The sequence below is a fragment of the Pristiophorus japonicus genome, chromosome 14, assembly GCF_044704955.1.
Source record: "Pristiophorus japonicus isolate sPriJap1 chromosome 14, sPriJap1.hap1, whole genome shotgun sequence".
NCBI classification, from domain to species: domain Eukaryota; kingdom Metazoa; phylum Chordata; class Chondrichthyes; family Pristiophoridae; genus Pristiophorus; species Pristiophorus japonicus.
In genome coordinates, this window is record NC_091990.1 from 181,905,970 (window position 1) to 181,926,070 (window position 20,101).

The 20,101-nt window shown below is 47.2% G+C and overlaps 1 protein-coding gene across 1 annotated transcript in view; it reads right to left on the reverse strand.

The window, feature by feature from the left end:
* Nucleotides 1–20,101, reverse strand: part of LOC139279559 (protein inscuteable homolog) — a 321,510-nt gene that overhangs the window by 38,484 nt on the left and 262,925 nt on the right. The window lies entirely within an intron of this gene.

Consider the following 20,101-nt stretch of genomic DNA (forward strand, 5'->3'; position numbering starts at 1 on the left):
TGGTTCAATGAGCAACAGATTTTGAGATTTATGGTCATTTGTTTTTCTTCAGAAAACATTTTTTTAAATGAGTTATGCTTAAGTGTTCCATTTTAAAACAAAGAGAATTCACACAGCCTTTTTTTAAAGCCACAAGCTGCATGCATTGAAGATGGATATTAAAGCCAGAAAGGGTAGAATATAAAGAACATAAGAAATAGGAGCAGGAGTAGGCCATACGGCCCCTCGAGCCTGTTCCGCCATTTAATATGATCATGGCTGATTCGATCATGGACTCAGGTCGACTTCCCTACCCGCTCCCCATAACCCCATATTCCCTTATCAGTTAAGAAACTGTCTATCTCTGTCTTAAATTTATTCAATGTCCCGAATTCCACAGCTCTCTGAGGGAGCGAATTCCACAGATTTACAATCCTCTGAGAGAAGAAATTCCTCCTCATCTCAGTTTTAAATGGGCAGCCCCTTATTCTAAGATTATGCCCCCTAGTTCTAGTCTCCCCTATCAGTGGAAACATCCTCTCTGCATCCACCTTGTCAAGCTCCCTCATAATCTTATACATTTCAATAAGATCACCCCTCATCTGAATTCCAATGAGTAGAGGCTCAACCTACTCAATCTTTCCTCATAAGTCAACCCCCTCATCTCTGGAATCAACCAAGTGAACCTTCTCTGAACTGTCTCCAAAGCAAATATATCCTTTCATAAATATGGAAACCAAAACTGCTCGCAGTATTCCAGGTGTGGCCTCACCAATACCCTGTATAAATGTAGCAAAACTTTCCTGCTTTTATACTCCATCCCCTTTGCAATAAAGGCCAAGATACCATTGGCCTTCCTGATCACTTGCTGTACCTGCATACTAACCTTTGTTGTTTCATGCACAAGTACCCCCAGGTCCCGCTGTACTGCAGCACTTTGCAATCTTTCTCCATTTAAATAATAACTTGCTCCTTGATTTTTTTTTTCCAAAGTGCATGACCTCACTCTTTCCAACATTATACTCCATCTGCCAAATTTTTGCCCACTCACTTAGCCTGTCTATGTCCTTTTGCAGATTTTTTCTGTCCTCCTCACACATTGCTTTTCCTCCCATTTTTGTATCGACAGCAAACTTGGCTACATTACACTCAGTCCCTTCTTCCAAGTCGTTAATATAGATTGTAAATAGTTGAGGACCCAGCACTGATCCCTGCAGCACCCCACTAGTTACTGATTGCCAACCCGAGAATGGCCCATTTATCCCAACTCTCTGTTTTCTGTTAGTTAGCTAATTCTCTATCCATACTAATATATTAGTTTGTGGATCGTCACAGCTTTCAGTCTATTGCAAAAATTTAGGGTTAATTTATTCATCCCAGGCTTCCATTAGCCAGAAAAGTTCACCTTGTGCACAGCAGGAGATTTTTTATTAACGTATACCCTAAATGGGAGGAGACACCTCTGGTTATGTTGATAGGCCTACTGGCGAATCATTGACTGGTGAGGAAGTCAGTGTCACAGCCTTCCCCGGGCTGGGAACTCACAGAGAGAAGAACAAAGGACTCTGTCAGTCACGTTTCTAAACAAGGACTGTGAGGGACAGTCCTTGGCTGGAAATTAAAATGCAAGAAGTCAGATTTTTGAGGTTAGGAGTTGCCGAGAAAGATATGCCTAAATCAAGAAAGTCAGCCCACAGTGTGGAGAGAAGTAAGATTTAGTTACGTTCAACAGAAATTTACTGCTACAGGACTTTGGCAGCTGCAGTACCTTGAAAGGGCTGGTTACAACAAGGCAGAAAAATATAATGGGGCAGAAATTCCAGCCTCCCGGGTCCATACTGAGTGTCTACAGACCCGGGAAGGCATCGCAAAAGCTGGTTTTCGGCGCACTATGCACATGCACTGAAAACCGGCTTTTCCGATCTATCAAGCTGGAGCGGGGACATTTGCATGAGCAAGATTGCGGGATTTACCCATATCTTGCCCAGCAAATGTCCTCAAAACTCTTGCACCGATTAAAGCATAGCCTATTTTTACAGGCGAAAGAGTTTTAAAATACACAAACATATTTTAAAATAAAATTATAAAAACACATTTTATTGTTAAAAACCCTCCCCATTATGGTAAGTTTATTTTAAACCATAATTTAAAAACATTTTTTAAAAATTGGAAAAATATATATTTTTTAAATACATAAATAACTTTAATTTAAATGAATAAAAATTGGTTTATTTTAACTATTTTTTTTATTATTGGTTTTGGGTGTTTTGGGGGGGGGGGGGGGTTCCCATTCATTATAATGGGAACTGCAACTTACCGAGTTCCCATTATTATGAATGAGAACATCCTTTACCTGATTGGCTGCCCAGAGCCATGTGACTCCAGCTCCAGGCCTGCGCATGTCCCGATGTGCACGCGCTGCGACGTGCAGTCAGTGGAGGCCTCAGGACCGGGAACTCGAGTGGGTGCAGTAGGATAAGGTAAGTGCGCATTTTCTTTAAAGTTTTTTACCCAATCGCTCGCGGGAAGCAGCCAACCGGGATTTCTGGGCCATTGTCACTTCAAGTTCCAGCACAATATACTGATAAGGGAGATGGAATTGATTGTTCCATGAGCAATTGTACTTCCTATGTTGAACCATTTTATGTTGACGTAGCTTCCACTGACCTGAGCAATACTGGATGTCTGTTACTGTGGCAGGATCAAAACACTCCATCATTACACTTCATTTGAATATGTCTACCCATATTTAGATGGGTGTCTCTGTGGAACTGCTGACATTTGCGGTGGAAAATTTGACAGACGCAGGCGGACCTGGCGTCATGGGCCCCTGCCCAATTTTCCATCTTTGCCCACTCAACTACCGCCACTAAATTGCCAGAGCAGATGAAGAAAATCCTGCTCTCATTGTCTCAGCTTACACATGAAGAAAAGCTACTGAGGCAAAGAAGAAAGCCTTATTTGGCTATGGGCAGACTGCCACATACAATACCCAAACAGGTCAGACATGACAGATCCCTCCGCGGTGTCTACATTACTAACTACATGAAATTTTCCTCTCAATGAGAGAAATTATACATTTTTTGAGGTTTTTTTCAGTGTGTTTACCAGAAAAGTGCTTTAAATTGAACTGAGAGAATCTGATTCTTTCATTTTATATGAAATAAGAGCAGTGAATGAAGCATACATTTTTGTTTTTAAGAATATTTTAAAATATATTAATAATTTTGACAAATCAGTGCCATCGCATATAGCCACCATCTGGTCTCAAAATGTTATCTGTAATAGTGCTAAAAATTTCTGACAATGTCGAGGAAACTCTTTGGAAACAAGAATGCCCTCTAGTGTACAGTTATCCACTTACTGGTTGTACACCCTGCTGCCCCACTGATACAAGAAACAAATTGCTTAAATCAATGTTATATTATTTTTCCATCATTATTTCACCATGAAAAGTGGAAAACACAAATTGAATCTTAAGGTGTTATATCAAAAAGTTACACCATAACAGCTGGTATGAAAAACATTAGCAGAAATGATATTAAGCCTTACTCTGATCAGTGGTTGCATTTCTATTGTAAAATTGGTTTTAGAAAAAGACAAAAAACAAGAACAAAATATCACTTTGGAAAAAGTGCTCATGAACTTTTAAGAACACAGAATTGGAGGAGATGGAAGCCATGACAGCCACAGGGTAAAAACTGACATGCAGTTTAAATGTATATTGTCATGCAAGTGACATCCTGACATCAGCACCATCTTACAGAGATCTCCTATATTGTTGACTTGTTGCTTTATAAAGGTTGCATGGACGAGACTTGTATTCCCTTGAATATAGAAGATTAAGGGGGACCTAATTCAGGTACTTAGATGATCAAGGAGTTGATAGCGTAGATTGAGAGAAATTAATTCCTCTGGTGCGGGGAATCCAGAACAAGGGGCCAGTACCTTAAAATTAGAGCAGGGCAATCAGTGGTGACGTCAGAAAGTACCACAAAGGAGAGTGAAAATCTGGAACTCTCTCCACAATAAGCTGTTGAGGCTTGGTCAATTGAAAACTTAAAACCTCAGAGTGATAGATTTTTGTGAGGCAAGGGTTATAGATTGAAGGCAGGTAGATGGAGTTAAGATACAGATCAGCCATGATCTAACTGTATGGTGGAACAGGCTATTGGGGGGGGGGGGGGGGGCTGATTGGTCTACTCCTGTTCCTATGTTCCTACGATGCGGAATAGAGCTTCTACCACAAGAGAACATGAGAAGTTACAAAGAAGGTTGCCCTAAACTGCCCTCTTACACCCCCTGGTGGTCATCGCACTGTTGCATTGGGTGAGACTTGCCCGGGTCAGAGATCAAGGCCCCGATTTTGATGAGCTGCAACACCCGCCTATATTTCAGCGGTCCCCGGGCGGCACCTACCTTTTTGGTGCCCGCTGCCGCTGGGTGCCGCCGGTATCCATTATTGGCTCAGTATTGTGGGCAGCAGCGGCATCAGTGGGCGGGAGGTACAGGCCTCTTGAACCGGAGAACTTCGGAGTCACCGCACCACGCATGCGCGAGATTTGGATGTATTTTTTTGTAGTTCTTTCAGTACACCGATGGTTTTTACCGCGATCGAGGTGACTGGGACATCTGCGCATGCGCATTAATGGTGAACACTCTCTTGCACCTGCCAGTTGTATAGGGGAGAGTGGAGGAGATACAGAGCTGCAAACTTTTCATTATCCATTCCTTAAGTGATTTATCATGAGTGCAAAACATGCTTCAAAGAAGACTGTCAAGACCAGGCCCAGAGCTCCCTGATTTAATGACGAGGAACCGGAGGCACGTGTATCAGAGGTGGAGCGCAGGTATGGTCCTCGCCCGGGATGGTCGTGGCAAACCTCCACCACCTCAATACAGACGCATGTGGAGGGAGATTGGTGAGGCCGTGTACTCAATGGACAACACTGAGCGGGATGGAGACCGGTGTAGGAAACGTTGGAACGATGGGGTGGCATCAGCAAGAGTGAGTGAACATTTATGGTAGCCCTCCTGTGCAATTGCAAAATGTTATGGCCCATATGTTTGTGTGTGGGTATGTATGTGGGGCATGAACAAAGGGGGCAAAGGCTGCAATGTTTCTTTCTGCAGAAGAAACAAACTTCCAAGGCAGCAAGCCCGAGTGCCACGGGAGGGGGCCCAGCCGAGGTGATAGAGTTGAGCAGCCTGGCGGAGCGTGCCTTGGCATTGGTGGGTGACTGCCACCGTGCAACCACAAAGGGTGATGCAGATCCCATGCCGGAGCATGGTAAGGGTATAATAATCTCTGGTGTGAGTAATGTTCATGGCATGAAAGGTCATGCAATGTCAAGGCAAATGCATTTTAATGCACAGTTTGTCGCCTATTATTGGTGTGTCCATGTAGAGATGGAACTCTTTGATGGCACATTGTGAGATGAGATGGCTCACATGTCAACTTGACCTACCCCCGCCCCCCACACCCCTACCCCTCCCACCATAGACTGAAATGTTGTCCTCTACTTGCAGATGGTGAGTCGAACAGCAACGAGCAATGCACACTATCCACCTTTGGCACTCAAAGGAGGAGTATGACCCCAGCGTCTCCCACCCCGATGGATGTTGTCCCCAGCCCAAGACATGGGCTCCTTCCTCCAATCCCACCTAAGATCACCCATTTCCACCGCACCCACCTCTGCCACCCAGAGTTGAAGAAGAGAGAGAGGAGGGAGAGGGGGCCGTGTTTGAGCCCCTTGAGGTCGAGGAGCTGGAAGAGGATGACACCAGCCTCCTGCCACGTGTGCCACCTGTCCGGAGTGCCTCGGCGTTGGGGTCAGAATTCATGGGCTTTGAACCGGATACAACACCTCCAGGCTCTGCCAGGCTGACCCAACCAGGGCACGTCAACCCACACCGAACCCACACAGGTCCACACTGACCCACACAGGTCCACACCGACCCACACAGGTCCGCACCGAACCCACACAGGTCCACACTGACCCACACAGGTCCACACCGAACCCACACAGGTCCACACCGAACCCACACAGGTCCGCACCGACCCACACAGGTCCACACCGACCCACACAGGTCCACACCGACCCACACAGGTCCACACCGAACCCACACAGGTCCACACCGACCCAACCAAGGCCCGTCATCCCACAACGACCCAGGACAGCTCGTGAGATGGACGGGTCACCAGCTGCTGCAGACCATGGTTGGGATAGGTGCCAGCATTGAATCCCTCGCTCAGCATCATTCTGGCCGAATGGACCAGCTCATTACTGCGGTGGAACACAACACCCAGTCTGCTGAGGCGATGAGGCAGGCAATGGCTTCTGGGCAGGTCGTGCAAGGCCCCGACCCCACACCCTCAAGGCACACAGATCCAGAGGAGCCGGAGATGCCGGAGCCTTCAGTGACACCCCCTACCTTCTCTCCAAGACGTACACGTCTGCAGAGATCCGACTGCCCTCCTGCACAACCTGCTCAAGCAGAGGCGGAGAGGGGAAGGGGTGCGGGCACCATCTTCAAGCTAGGGCAAAGAAGAGGACGATGGGCCTCACATCAAGGGTGGGGGGGACGGGGGGAAGAGAGGTGGTTGTAGCGGGTAGAGGGGTGTGGGTGTTGGTGGTGGAGATGGTCATGAGTTCTATAAGGTTATGTCACTTTTGTAATTATACACGTTTAAATACAGTCACAATGTTCACCCTCTCTTGGTCAGTGTCTCATTTCGATGCAATGTGTGATGCCTTGTGAGAAACACACGGCTGTCCTTCGGGTGTTCTGCTGCATTAGGAATATATTGCGCTCCACATATGATTGCACTGTATAATGGGTCATGTCATCAGGCCATCGCGGCATGACAAATAAGGGTGACCAATGCAGGAAGGCTGCCATTCAATCAGAGTCACTTGAACTACTTGCAGAGCACATATTAACGCTTGCAGGTCAATCCACTTTTTAAGATGCCAAACATGGCGGAGTGCCACCCCTGAGATGACTTGTTCATCGGCTACATTGCAGTCCATTATATGTATTTTCCCCTCTTCCACACCTCATGTCATGATGTTCTCAGTATCAGTTGAGGCTATGTGCCATCGCTTGACATCTTATAACTTTTGCTTAATAACTCTGGCATAAGCTCATACCACCTGCGCAGTCACATCAGCCACTAGATAGGTTCTGCTTTAAATGGTCTCCAAACTCTTGCACGGCATCTCCCTTGAGCCTTTACTATCTTCCGCAACTCATTTCCGCTTCCTCTACTGCACCTTCCCTTCAACGGAGTCATAGGGAGTAACACATCTGAACTCTCTCTGGGCGGGTTAAGGTCCACCACCTCACTATTTATGTGCCACCGCTGGTGCTGCAGGATGTGAACGATATCCGGGAAGTGCAGCGCTACAGAGCTCTGAGCCATTCTCCCTGCTGCCCGACTCACACCAGCTTTTCCCCAGCGGTCCTTCTGGCGGGCGGCAGGGTCAATCTTCCACGATCGTCGATGAGGAAAAAGCCGGATTTCCAGCCTCTGGGATTGGCGGGCGACAGGCCGCCGTGCCAGGTAACCGCCGGGACCAATCTTGCGGTGGGCGGAACGTGGGTGGCAGATGGGCGGGGCCGAAGAAATCGCCGAAAAGAACTTCATTTCTGGCGGAACCTCAGTGGATGTGGGCGGAACTGCCACCAATATCGGGGCCCAAGGGCCTGAGGAATGTGTAGATGAATTGATACCCTCATAAAAATAAATGAGTTACAACATTACAACATTATACGGTTCCAATTGGCTAGTAGAACTAAAGGTACTGAGAACCTGCAACTAGTACTGGCTTTCAGAAGAGCAAATTTCTCCAAAATGGTAGATGATTTGGAACAGGTAAATTAGCTAACCCTCCTTGGTGGTGATGTGACCGATGTTGAATATAAATGGAACATTTTTAAGAATAAGATTAAAAATTATGCAAACAAACATATACCCAAAATCAAAAGAAGGAAATGTGGTAAGAAAAAGCCAAGGTGGCTGACTGGCTCTGTACAAAGACAAATAAGATGTTTCTCTAAATTAAAGAAATTTAACACTCAGATAAATAAGGTTGAATACAAGAAAATGAAGGCTGCTATTAGATCAGCAAAAAGGCTAATGGAAAAAATTATTGTAGACAACTGTCGAGGCAGTAACGGGAAGAGCTTTTTTAGCTCTGTGAATAGTCAGAGAACTATCAAAGACTTTATTGGGCCACTGAAGGATGTTCAAGAAAAGTTTGCAAATGACTCACTGAGTATGGTGGAAATATTAAATGAGTACTTTGCATCAGTATTCATCCTTGAAGATGATGCACGAATATTAGAATTTAATTATACTAATTTTATCAGTAACATTAACATAGATAAGCACATTGTTTTAGAAAAAAATTAAGAACTTAAAATTAGATAGAGCAGCAGGACCGGATGATATCCACCCGAGGGTCTTCCGGGAGACGGGACATGTGCTGTGTGAGCCCCTCCGGGAGATGGGACATGTGCTGTGTGAGCCCCTCTGGGAGACGGGACATGTGCTGTGTGAGCCCCTCCGGGAGATGGGACATGGGCTGTGTGAGCCCCTCTGGGAGGTGGGACATGTGCTGTGTGAGGGTCCTCCGGGAGATGGGACATGTGCTGTGTGAGGGTCCTCCGGGAGATGGGACATGGGCTGTGTGAGCCCCTCTGGGAGGTGGGACATGTGCTGTGTGAGGGTCCTCCGGGAGATGGGACATGTGCTGTGTGAGGGTCCTCCAGGAGTTGGGACATGTGCTGTGTGAGCCCCTCCGGGAGATGGGACATGTGCTGTGTGAGCCCCTCCGGGAGATGGGACATGGGCTGTGTGAGCCCCTCTGGGAGGTGGGACATGTGCTGTGTGAGGGTCCTCCGGGAGATGGGACATGTGCTGTGTGAGGGTCCTCCAGGAGTTGGGACATGTGCTGTGTGAGCCCCTCCGGGAGATGGGACATGTGCTGTGTGAGAGTCCTCCAGGAGTTGGGACATGTGCTGTGTGAGCCCCTCCGGGAGACGGGACATGTGCTGTGTGAGGGTCCTCCAGGAGTTGGGACATGTGCTGTGTGAGCCCCTCCGGGAGACGGGACATGTGCTGTGTGAGCCCCTCCGGGAGATGGGACATGTGCTGTGTGAGGGTCCTCCGGGAGATGGGACATGTGCTGTGTGAGGGTCCTCCAGGAGTTGGGACATGTGCTGTGTGAGCCGCTCCGGGAGACGGGACATGTGCTGTGTGAGGGTCCTCCGGGAGACGGGACACGTGCTGTGTGAGCCCCTCCGGGAGATGGGACATGTGCTGTGTGAGGGTCCTCCAGGAGTTGGGACATGTGCTGTGTGAGCCCCTCCGGGAGATGGGACATGTGCTGTGTGAGGGTCCTCCAGGAGATGGGACATGTGCTGTGTGAGCCCCTCCAGGAGACGGGACATGTGCTGTGTGAGCCCCTCCGGGAGATGGGACATGTGCTGTGTGAGCCCCTCCGGGAGATGGGACATGTGCTGTGTGAGCCCCTCCGGGAGATGGGACATGTGCTATGTGAGGGTCCTCCGGGAGACGGGACATGTGCTGTGTGAGGCCCTCCGGGAGATGGGACATGTGCTGTGTGAGCCCCTCCGGGAGATGGGACATGTGCTGTGCGAGCCCCTGGCCTGTATGTTTAACAGCTCACTGCACTCTGGACTGGTTCCTACAGATTGGAAGGAGGGTAATGTACACCCCATTTTTAAAAAAGGTGACAAGGCAGACCCGGGTAACTATAGACTCATCAGTTTAACATCAGTAATAGATAAGATGCTTAAAAGAATCATAAGGGATGCAATATATGTATACTTGAATAGGGAGGGACATATTAGGGACACTCAACATGTCTTCATAAAATTCTCGGGTCATGTCGCACAAATCTAATTGTATTTTTTGAAAAAGATACAAAGTTGGTGAATGAGTGAAGCCCAAAAGACATTGGCCCTGAAATTGCGGCCTCGCTGGGTCTGGGCGAAGTGCGCACGGACCCGGCGAGGCTTTGCAAAAGCCGATTTTCGGCGCACATTGCGCAAGCGGCAAAAACCGTTGACAGATCTTCCATATCTCCGCAGGGAGGACATTCGCGCGGGCGAGATTGGGCTATTTGCCCAACTCATGCCCAGCGAATGGCCTTCAAACTTTTAAAACATATAAAAATAACATTTAAAAACACATTTTTATGTTAAAAACCCTGTCCAATAAGGAATGTTTATTTTAAACCCTATTAAAATACTTCTTTAAAAAAGCCAAAAAAAAAATATTTTTTATAAAATATTTGATTAACTTTAGTTTCAATTGATTTTGGAATTATGAGGTGTTTTTTTGTTTGTTGTTTTGTGTTTGGGTGATTTTTTTTCTCATTGACAGCAATGAGAACTCGGAGATACAGAGTACCCATTGGTCTCAATGAGAATATTGTACCGTGATTGGTTGTCCAGGCCCACGTGACTCCAGCTTCTCCGTGCGTATCTGGAAGACATGGATGCACTCCGATACATGGGAAGAGAAGGCCTCTCACCGCAATCCAAGACGACTCTGGGAATACTGGGTATTTTCGGAAAAAATTCTCGGGTCGGAGGCGTTCGTCCGAAGGAAGCCTCTGACCTGAATTTTAGGCCGATTGTCTACTTAGATTTCCAAAAAGCCTTTGACAAGGTACCGCGTTAGAGGCTTCTCTGTAAGATCGCAGCCTCTGTTATTAGTGGAAATATATTGAGCTGGACTCAGAACTGACTGGCAGGACGCAGGCAAAGAGTAGTTATAGATGGATTTGGATCTGTCTGGAGACCCGTCACCAGGGGCCAGTGTTGGGACCGTTGCTTTTTACTATTTTTAGTGTTGTTATTAATATTGCATAACAGCCCTGTCCATCGGTAGATGATGACAGATACCCCACAAAGTTTATTTCATGGGTTCTGCTGGCTTTAACATTTGGTGAACAATCTAGAAGTGTGCTCAAAGTCCTCCCCAACTCTTTGTTCCTCTACAAGGAGCACTTAAATATTCCCCAGTATATCATGTAAGCTGTGTCATCTCTTTCCAGATGCAATTTGTCACCATTCTGAAAGTCTTCTTAAAAGAGGCAAAGCTTTAAAATTCTAGGCTGCCTTGGCTCCAGATATAATTACGTTCCTAAACAACATGTCAAGGAACTTTGAATATTTAGCTCCATGACTCCGTATGCTCAAATACAATTTGAAATGATTACGTCAGTGGACATAAAGAAAAGACACTATTGTGACAATTAAGGTCTATTGACCTATAGCTTCTGAATATGCTAGATATGCATTATTATTCAGGTCATGATGCTAACACACCAGATTGAAATTTCCTCCAAATTATCACCTATTTTTGGATGGATTTGGATGGTAAACTGAGTAAAATGGGTACTTAGAGGCTGCTGCTTCAAACACCTCCAACCCATTTCCCCCAACTGTCTTCCCAAACCCACTTCTAATAATTACTGCCATGATCGTAGTGGTGATGCTCATCTCAGGGTAGCAGCTGCCCTAGTGGAACCAGCTTCCAGCAACCTTTCCCTTACAGTAGCAAGGAGGGCCAGCCACGTGGCCGGATTTTCCTCATATACAAGCTTGTTTGGCTGCCCAAAGTGACCTTTCTCCTTGAGTGGAAGGGGATTGCAAAACTTTGGTAAAGCATACAAAGTTCAAACTACCTACAACTAGCATGTCCAGCTCCTACCACTCTTCTATTACCACTTGGCCTCAAAACTTGCCCTCTCCCACAGGTTCTCCAGTCTGTCTGCCGATGATGTGCAGCACCTATGCTTCAGGTGCACTCTGTGTTTTCAGTGCTGCTGCTCCTTTTCGGGGTGTGTTTCTTTGGTGCGAGTTGTAGCCATTGTTTTATTTGGAGCGAGAGAAGACAATGTTATGGGAATATGGGTGGCATAGATACTTCCCTCTTATGAGTGCATGCACCTCATGATAATGAGATATTGAGCTGCATTGACCCTTTAAATGAAGAGAGGGTCCTTGAAGACAAGCAGTAGAACTGGTGGCAGCCAACCTGAGTTACCAGAGCAGTTTTCAGTGAAGAAGGTGCTGGCATGTTCCCCTGACAGCCAGGTGCTGAGAGAGAAACAGTAAGATAGGTGAGAAGCTGAGGAAGGCTATATCAGTGGTGGGGCATGTGTATTGGCAAGAGCGCCCTGTCTTACCTTTGCAACTCTTGTGAGATCATTGAACCTCTTCTTGAGCTGTGTGGCACTTTTTTGAGTGATGCAGGTTGCACTGACTGCCTCTGAGCTTCCTCGTATTGGGCATCCTGTCCTCAGCGCTCAGCAACCTGCCTCTTCTGGTCCTCACTTCAGCCAGCAGCACTTCCAGGGATACATCTAAGGATCTGGAGGCACTTACGGCAGGTGCGCGCCCCTTTGGCCGAGGATGATGCTCCTGTGTCTTCAGACATCGCTGCCGTTCTTCTTCTTCCTGATCTTCAGAAAGTGATGCTTCATTTTTGATGGCACCTTTTAAAATACTGCACCAGACCTGCTATTCCCTCCCCCCGCCCCCCACCTCCCCCACCCCGCCCCTAACAGGGGTAAAGAAACGGCATTACCGCTCCAATACCACCCTGCATACCAAATGATGGCCCTGGAAGAAAATTGCAGAAGACTCATGTTGCTGGGCAGTAATCCTACTCTGTTACTAACCTGTCAATGGGAGGACAATTCAGCCCGCCACGTAAATGTTCTAAAATAATGTCTGATTTGCACGTGAGGCCTCAGTTTTCCACCTGCAGCCAACCAGATTGAGAGGATCTGGGCGGCCAGCGATCGGGGAGTCGATGGGGGGAGGGGTCAGCCAGAGGATCGAGGAGTTGACGTGGAGCGGGGAGGTGGGGGGGGGGGGGGGGGAAGGTCAGCCCGGGGATCATCAGGGGGAGAGAGAGGATGGGGCCAGCCACCGCAGGATTGTGACTGGCCTCCGCACCGTTGGTGGGGTTGGGTGGGTGCTCATGGTGGGGATCAGTGGTCTTGGAAGGTGAACGGAGGCCTGGTGATGGGATCTCCGATCGTGCTGGTAGGTTAGGAAGGGACCCTGGATCCAGGGATCCAGGACAGAGGTATAAAGCCACTTACCTTCTGGATGCAGCAGTCTCAGACGGGTCTCACAAATTGTATGAAGCCTGCAGCTAAATTCAAGATGGAGGTGAAAAAGAGGCTTCCAGTCTCATTATAATATTTAAATTGACGTTCCGTCCCCTGGGAGCGATTGGTCGTCTACCCTACCCTACCCCACCCCACCCCCCACCCCCCAGCCCCAACCCCTCTCCCCCCTCCAGCCCCAATCCCTCCCCACCCCCCAGCCCCAACCCCTCTCCCCCCTCCAGCCCCAATCCCTCCCCACCACCCAGCCCCAACCCCTCTCCCCCCTCCAGCCCCAATCCCTCCCCACCCCCCAGCCCCAACCCCTCTCCCCCCTCCAGCCCCAACCCCTCTCCCCCCTCCAGCCCCAATCCCTCCCCACCCCCCAGCCCCAACCCCTCTCCCCCCTCCAGCCCCAATCCCTCCCCACCACCCAGCCCCAACCCCTCTCCCGCCCCTGTTTGAAACCAGAAGTGGGTGGTTTGGAGGCAGGATCAGGTTGGGAATCCCATTTTTAACTATTTAACTGCCCCCACGCTCCAAACCAACCCATTGTTTTGGGGAAAAATTCTGGCCAAGTGCCTTTTGATCTCGCATCTGATGTATAAACTATAGCTTAGGCAAAACAGTGAACTATTTTCCTTAGAAAGCAACGTACTTAGTTGTTGAAAGTCATCATTATTCAAGGTAGACACTTGGGAGTATGATATTATAGCCATTACAGAGACATGGCTGAAAGAGGGGCAGGTTTGGCAGCTCAATCTTCCTGGTTACAGGATTTTTAGACAGGATAGAGAGGGAGTAAAAAAGGGGGTGGGACACAGTATTGAGTAAAGAATCTATTACAGCTGTGAGGAGGGATGGCTTGTTAGAGGGATCATCAAATGAAGTCATATGGGTTGAACTGAAAAATATAAAGGGGCGATCACACTGCTTGGCGTGTATTATAGATCCCCAAACAGTGGGAGGGAGATAGAGGAGCAAATATGTTGGCAAATTTCTGTGAAGTCCAAAAACCATAGGGTAGTAATAGAAGGGGATTTCAACTCTCCTAATATTGATTGGGACAAATATAGTGTGAAGGGTATAGAGGGTGCAGAATTCCTAAAATGCATTCAAGAAAACTTCAGTATGTAACAAGCCCAACATGGGAGGGGACGGTTCTGGATGTAGTTTTGGGGAATAACACTGGGCAGGTGGAAAGGGTATCAGTGGGAGAGTACTTGGGTGCTAGTGACAATAATTCAGTCAAGGTAGTTATAGATAAGGACAAGAGTAGACTAGCAATAAAAGTCCCAAATTGGGGAAAAGCTGACTTTGCTAAATTGAGAAGTGATTTGGCTAAAGTGGACTGGAAACAGCTACTTGAAGGTAAATCAGTGTCGGAACAGTGGGAGGCATTCAAGGAGGAGAGCCAGAGAGCTCAGGCCAAACATGTGCCCCTCAAGAAAAAGATGGTAATAACAATTCTAGAACCCCTGGATGTATAGGGATTTATAGGGGAGGGTAAAAAAAAGGGGGAGCTTATGTCAGCTGACGGCTGACGGCTAAATACTGTAGAGTCTCTGGAGGAATATAGAATATAGAAAGTTCAGAGGTGAAATGAAAAAGGATGCTAAGAAAGCTAAGAGAGAGCATGAAAAATTCTTGGCAAGTAAAATCAAGGAAAACCCAAAGATGTTCTATAAATATATTAAGAACAAGAGGATAACTAAAGAAAGGGTAGGGCCTATTGGAAGCTTTGAGGGTAATCTGCGTGTGGAGGTAGAAGATGTGGGTTTGGTTCCAAATTAATACTTTGAGTCTGCTTTCACAAAGGAAAGGGGCAATGCAGATATTGCTTTCGAGGAAGAGTGTGAAATTCTGGATGAAATAAACAGTGAGAGAGGCGGTATTAAGGGGTTTAGCAGTGGTTTGAAAGTGGATAAGTCCCCAGGCCCGGATGAAATGCATCCCAGACTGTTGAGTGAAGCAAAAGAGGAAATAGCAGAGGCCTTGACCATCATTTTCCAGTCCTCTTTGGATTCAGGTATGGTGCCGGAGGACTGCTAATGTGATACCCTTGTTTAAGAAGGGAGAAAGGGATAGGTCGAGTAATTACAGGCCTGTCAGCCTAACCTCAGTGGTGGGAAAATTATTGGAAAAAATCCTGAAGGACAGGATAAACCTACATTTAGAAAGGCAAGGATTAATCAGGGACAGTCAGCACAGATTTGTTCAAGGAAGATCGTGTTTGACTAACCTGATTGAATTTTTCGCAAAGTGGCAAGTTGGATCCAAAATTGGCTTAGAGGTAAGACGCAAAGGGTAATGGCTGATGGATGTTTTTGTGACTGGAAGAATGTTTCCAGTGGTGTTTCACAGGGCTCAGTACTGGGTCCTTTGCTTTTTGTGGTATATATCAATAATTTAGATTTGAATATAGGGGATATGATTTAAGAAGTTTGCAGATGACACTAAAATTGGTTGTGTGGTTGATAATGAAGAGGATAGTCGTGGATTGTAGGAGGATATCAATCTATTGGTCAGGTGGGCAGAACAGTGGCAAATGGAATTTAATTTGGAGAAGTGTGAGGTGATGCATTTGGGGAGGGCTAATAAGGAAAGAGTTTACACATTAAGCGGTAGGCCACTTAGAAGTGTAGATGAACAAAGGGATCTTGGAGTGCTTGTCCACAGATCCCTGAAAGTAGCAGGCCAGGTGGATAAGGTGTTTAAGAAGGCATATGGAATGCTTGCTTTTATTGGCCGAGGCATAGAATACAAGAGCAGGAAGGTTATGCTTAAATTGTATAATACACTGGTTAGGCCACAGCTGGAATACTGCGTGCAGTTCTGGTCGCCGTATTATAGGAAGGACGTGATTACACTGGAGAGGGTGCAGAGGAGATTTACGAGGATGCTGCCTGGAATGGAGAATCTTAGCTATGAAGACAGATTGGATAGACTGGGTTTGTTATCCTTGGAACAGAGGAGGCTGAGAGGAGACCTCACTGAGGTGTATAAAATTTTGAGGGGCCTGGATAAAGTGGATAGCAAGGGCCGATTTCCCTTGGTGGAGGGGTCAAATACATCGGGGGCATAGGTTTAAAGTGGTTGGTGGAAGCTTTAGAGGGGATTTGAGGGGAAGCTTCTTCACGCAGAATGTTTTGGTGGTCTGGAACTCACTGCCTGGAAAGGTTGTAGAGGCAGAAACCCTCACACATTAATAAGGTACTTGGCTAGCCACTTGAAGTGCCGTGACCTGCAGGGTTACGGACCTAGAGCTGGTAAGTGGGATTAGACTGGATAACCTCTTGTTGGCTGGTGCAGATACGATGGTAAGTACTTTAGGGAATCTAATATAGCCAGAGTGATCGCCTGGACTAGTTTTGATCTCCTGGATGGGTTGGAGAGGAATTTTCCCAGATTTTTTCCCCCTATTGGCCTGGGTTTTATCTGTTTTTTTGCCTCTCCCAGGAGATCGCATGGCTCCGGTTGGGGTGGAGTGTAAAACGTTGCGATACATGGGGTGTTGCAGTTGTGTGGGGCGGACTGGTTGGGCTGGGTGCTCTTTACCTGTCCGCCATTGTTCATCGGTTTATATGTAACCTTCAGGGCTGCTGACCGAGGGCCGTGCGGTTCTTTGTCGGCTGACGCGGGCACGATGGGCCGAAATAGCCTCTTTCTGCACTGTAAATTTCTATGTTTCTATGTTTCTAAGAGTGCAAACTATATGGCAATGCAGTAAATAATCTTCTCAACAAACATCTTTCTTAGTTTCCATGGTATTAATTTTCTCACATGATATATATTTTTCGGCAAGTAGAAAATCCAGAAAAAATCATTTTTATTTCACAATTTGTGTTCTGTATTATCTCTGGCTCTCTAGACATGCAAAATGAGGGGGATTGGGTTAATACTGATCGACAAACTGGAAAGATAAAACACTTTTAAAAGCCCCTGAGTCCTATACCTTCACATATGCCAGCAAATGTGTGATAAAGAACCTTCTGTTTTGTGACCTCTCCAGTACAGAACCTCTCTTACACCTTCCCTGGGATCTGGTCCACCGAGGACAGAATAACATTAACATTTTTATTTGAAGCAGATGTAAACAGACTTCTCCTGAAGCCTAATTTATACTCCCTTCAATGTATTTTCATCCTTATCGATTTTCCATCTTTATCCATAGCCATCTCCGTGTCCTCAATGCCACTGCGAGATGTATGTTTTGAACTGAGGAAGATGTCACGTGGAGAACTAAAGTATTTAACTGACTAGTTCAATTGTAGAATCCTATGCAGCCTAACTGAAGTAAATCTTTTACTGGAACTGTTCAACAGACATGCTTGTAATTGAAATTATCTTTAGAACTGGGCTCATGCCAAACCATATGTTTCTTTCAAAGAAGCAAAGAAACCAAACATATGTTCAGAATATAGCTTCATGATGGTGTGAATATTATTAACTTGCTCCAAAGCACCTGGACAAATGAATCAACTACCTCCTTCTCTCTCTTCCCCCTCCCATCACATACACAGAAATCTCAATCTTACAAAGCTGCCCACTTTCAAAACAGTCCCATAAAGAATCCTGCAAATGGGACACTCCTTGTGGCCACATAACAGAGTAGGATAGTGCACAGAGTTCAAATCAGCCAGGTCATTTGAGAGGATAACGTGATTTTCTCCTATAACAAAGGCCTTGAATTTCCTCACTGTCCCGAGCACTGTTATAGTGCCAGAGAATAGCGCCATTCACAAGCAGGGGAGTAGCATGGAGCTTTCTTGGGTAAGTTCATTTGCATATGAGGTGGAGTTAATTGTGGTGTAAAAGTATTGTAAAGGCACTGTGAGCAGTGTCGGCCCCAGGAAATTTCTGCGCTGAAACATTGCAGCCTCTGTAAAGGCAGTACTCTTCATCAAAGAACTTGGGAACAGAAAGGGGAGGCTGCAGAGATTCTTTCCTCGACCTCTTGGCATTCATCTACTCAAGATATCTCCCACCTTCACCTGAAATGCCTCTTGCCAGAACCATAAGCAGTTGACTCACCTTGTAAATAGTTACACTATTGACTTTGTGGGGGGGAGGGACAGGCCAACTGTGCCCATAGGCCACCATGATTGGGCAACAAGTTGCCAAAGGGTGTAAATTTTTCTCAAGAAGACCTGCAAGCTCTCCTGGAAGAGATGAAAGACCAGAGGGGCAAACTCCTAGGTGTACCAGGCAGAAGGCCACCCAGGAGTGCCAGCTTTGCCACCAGAGGGAAGGGGCCTACTCCGTAACACCAAGCACTGCAGTCATGCCAGAACAAGTCCAATGGCTTGACCAGGGCAGGCAAAGAAGATCCAAAGTTCCTTTCTTCCTTACCCACCCTGGGCACCATTACATTTGTAGTGTATTAATAAAGAGTCTGACCAGATACTGTGAGCTCAAAGTAAAGTGTGACCTTAGTTTTTTATTACAGGTCTCCAGAGTGCCTCTCCAGCCTGTGAGGCCTCCTTAAGTATGGGATCCCTTGAGACTCCAGGGGATGAAGCCTCTGGTGGTTAAACAAGGTATTTATAGGTTTACACAGGTTTTCAACACCACCCCCCCACCCCGCCCCCCGCCTCCCCAAAGTCAATAGTGTAACTATTTACAAGGGAGTCGATCTGGGGCCTTTCTTTCCCTGGTTGATCGTCTCGGTGCAAATGCTGGTTTTGGTGAGTCGTTTGTTGGGCCCTCGCTGGGCTGCTGTGCAGCTGGCCTTGCTGGGCTGCCTGGTGTGGTGAGTCCTGCTGGGCTGCTGCGGGTGATGGGTTCTGCTTCGTGGCCAGCCGCTGAGTCGGTTGCCACTGGTGTGTATGTTGGGGGGGTCAATGAAGGTAGGGTCCAATGTGGGTTGCTCAGGATAGTCCGCGAATCTGAGTTTGGTTTGGTCCAAATGTTTCATGTAGATGAGTCCATTTGAAAGTTTGACCCGAAACACCCTACTCCCCTCTTAGGCCACGGCAGTGCCGGGAAGCCACTTGGGACCTTGTCCATAATTCAACACAAATACAGGATCGTTAATCTCAATTTCGCGTGACACATTTGCGCTCTCATGATATGTACGTTGTTGAAGCCGCCTGCTCTCTACCTGTTCGTGTAGATCAGGGTGGACCAACGAAGCCTTGTCTTAAGTGTCCTTTTCATGAGCAGTTCAGCGGGTAGAATCCCAGTGAGCGAGTGGGGTCTCGTGCGGTAACTAAGCAGGACTCGGGATAGGCAAACAGTTACCCTCTTCAAGCTCTGCTTGATGGTTTCCACTGCTCTCTCTGCCTGACCATTGGATGTTGCTTTGAAAGGGGCAGATGTGACATGTTTGATCCCATTGCGGGTCATGAACACTTTGAACTCAGCACTGGTGAAACACAGCCCATTGTCACTCACAAGGACATCAGGCAGGCCGTGCGTGGCAAACATGGCCCGCAGGCTTTCAGTGGTGGCAGCGGATGTGCTTGCCAACATTATCTCACATTCAATCCATTTGAAGCACGCATCTTCAACCACTAGGAACATTTTTCCCAAGAACGGGCCTGCATAGTCAACATGGACCCTAGACCACGGTTTGCAGGGCCAAGACCATAAACTTAGTGGCGCCTCCCTGGGTACATTGCTTAACTGTGAACATGTGTTACATTTGTGCACGCAGGACTCTAAGTCCGCATCGATACCAGGCCACCACACATGAGATCTGACTATTGCTTTCATCATTACGATGCCTGGGTGGGTGCTGTGGAGATCACTAATGAAAGTGTCTCTGCCCTTTTTTGGGTACCACTACCCAATTGCCCCACAGGAGGCAGTCTGCCTGTATAGACATTTCATCCTTGTGCCGATGGTATGGCTTTATTTCTTCCTGCATTTCTAATGGGACACTGAACCAGCTCCCGTGAAGCACACAGTTTTTTTGCTAAGGACAGTAAGGGGTCCTGGCTCATCCAGGTTCTAATCTG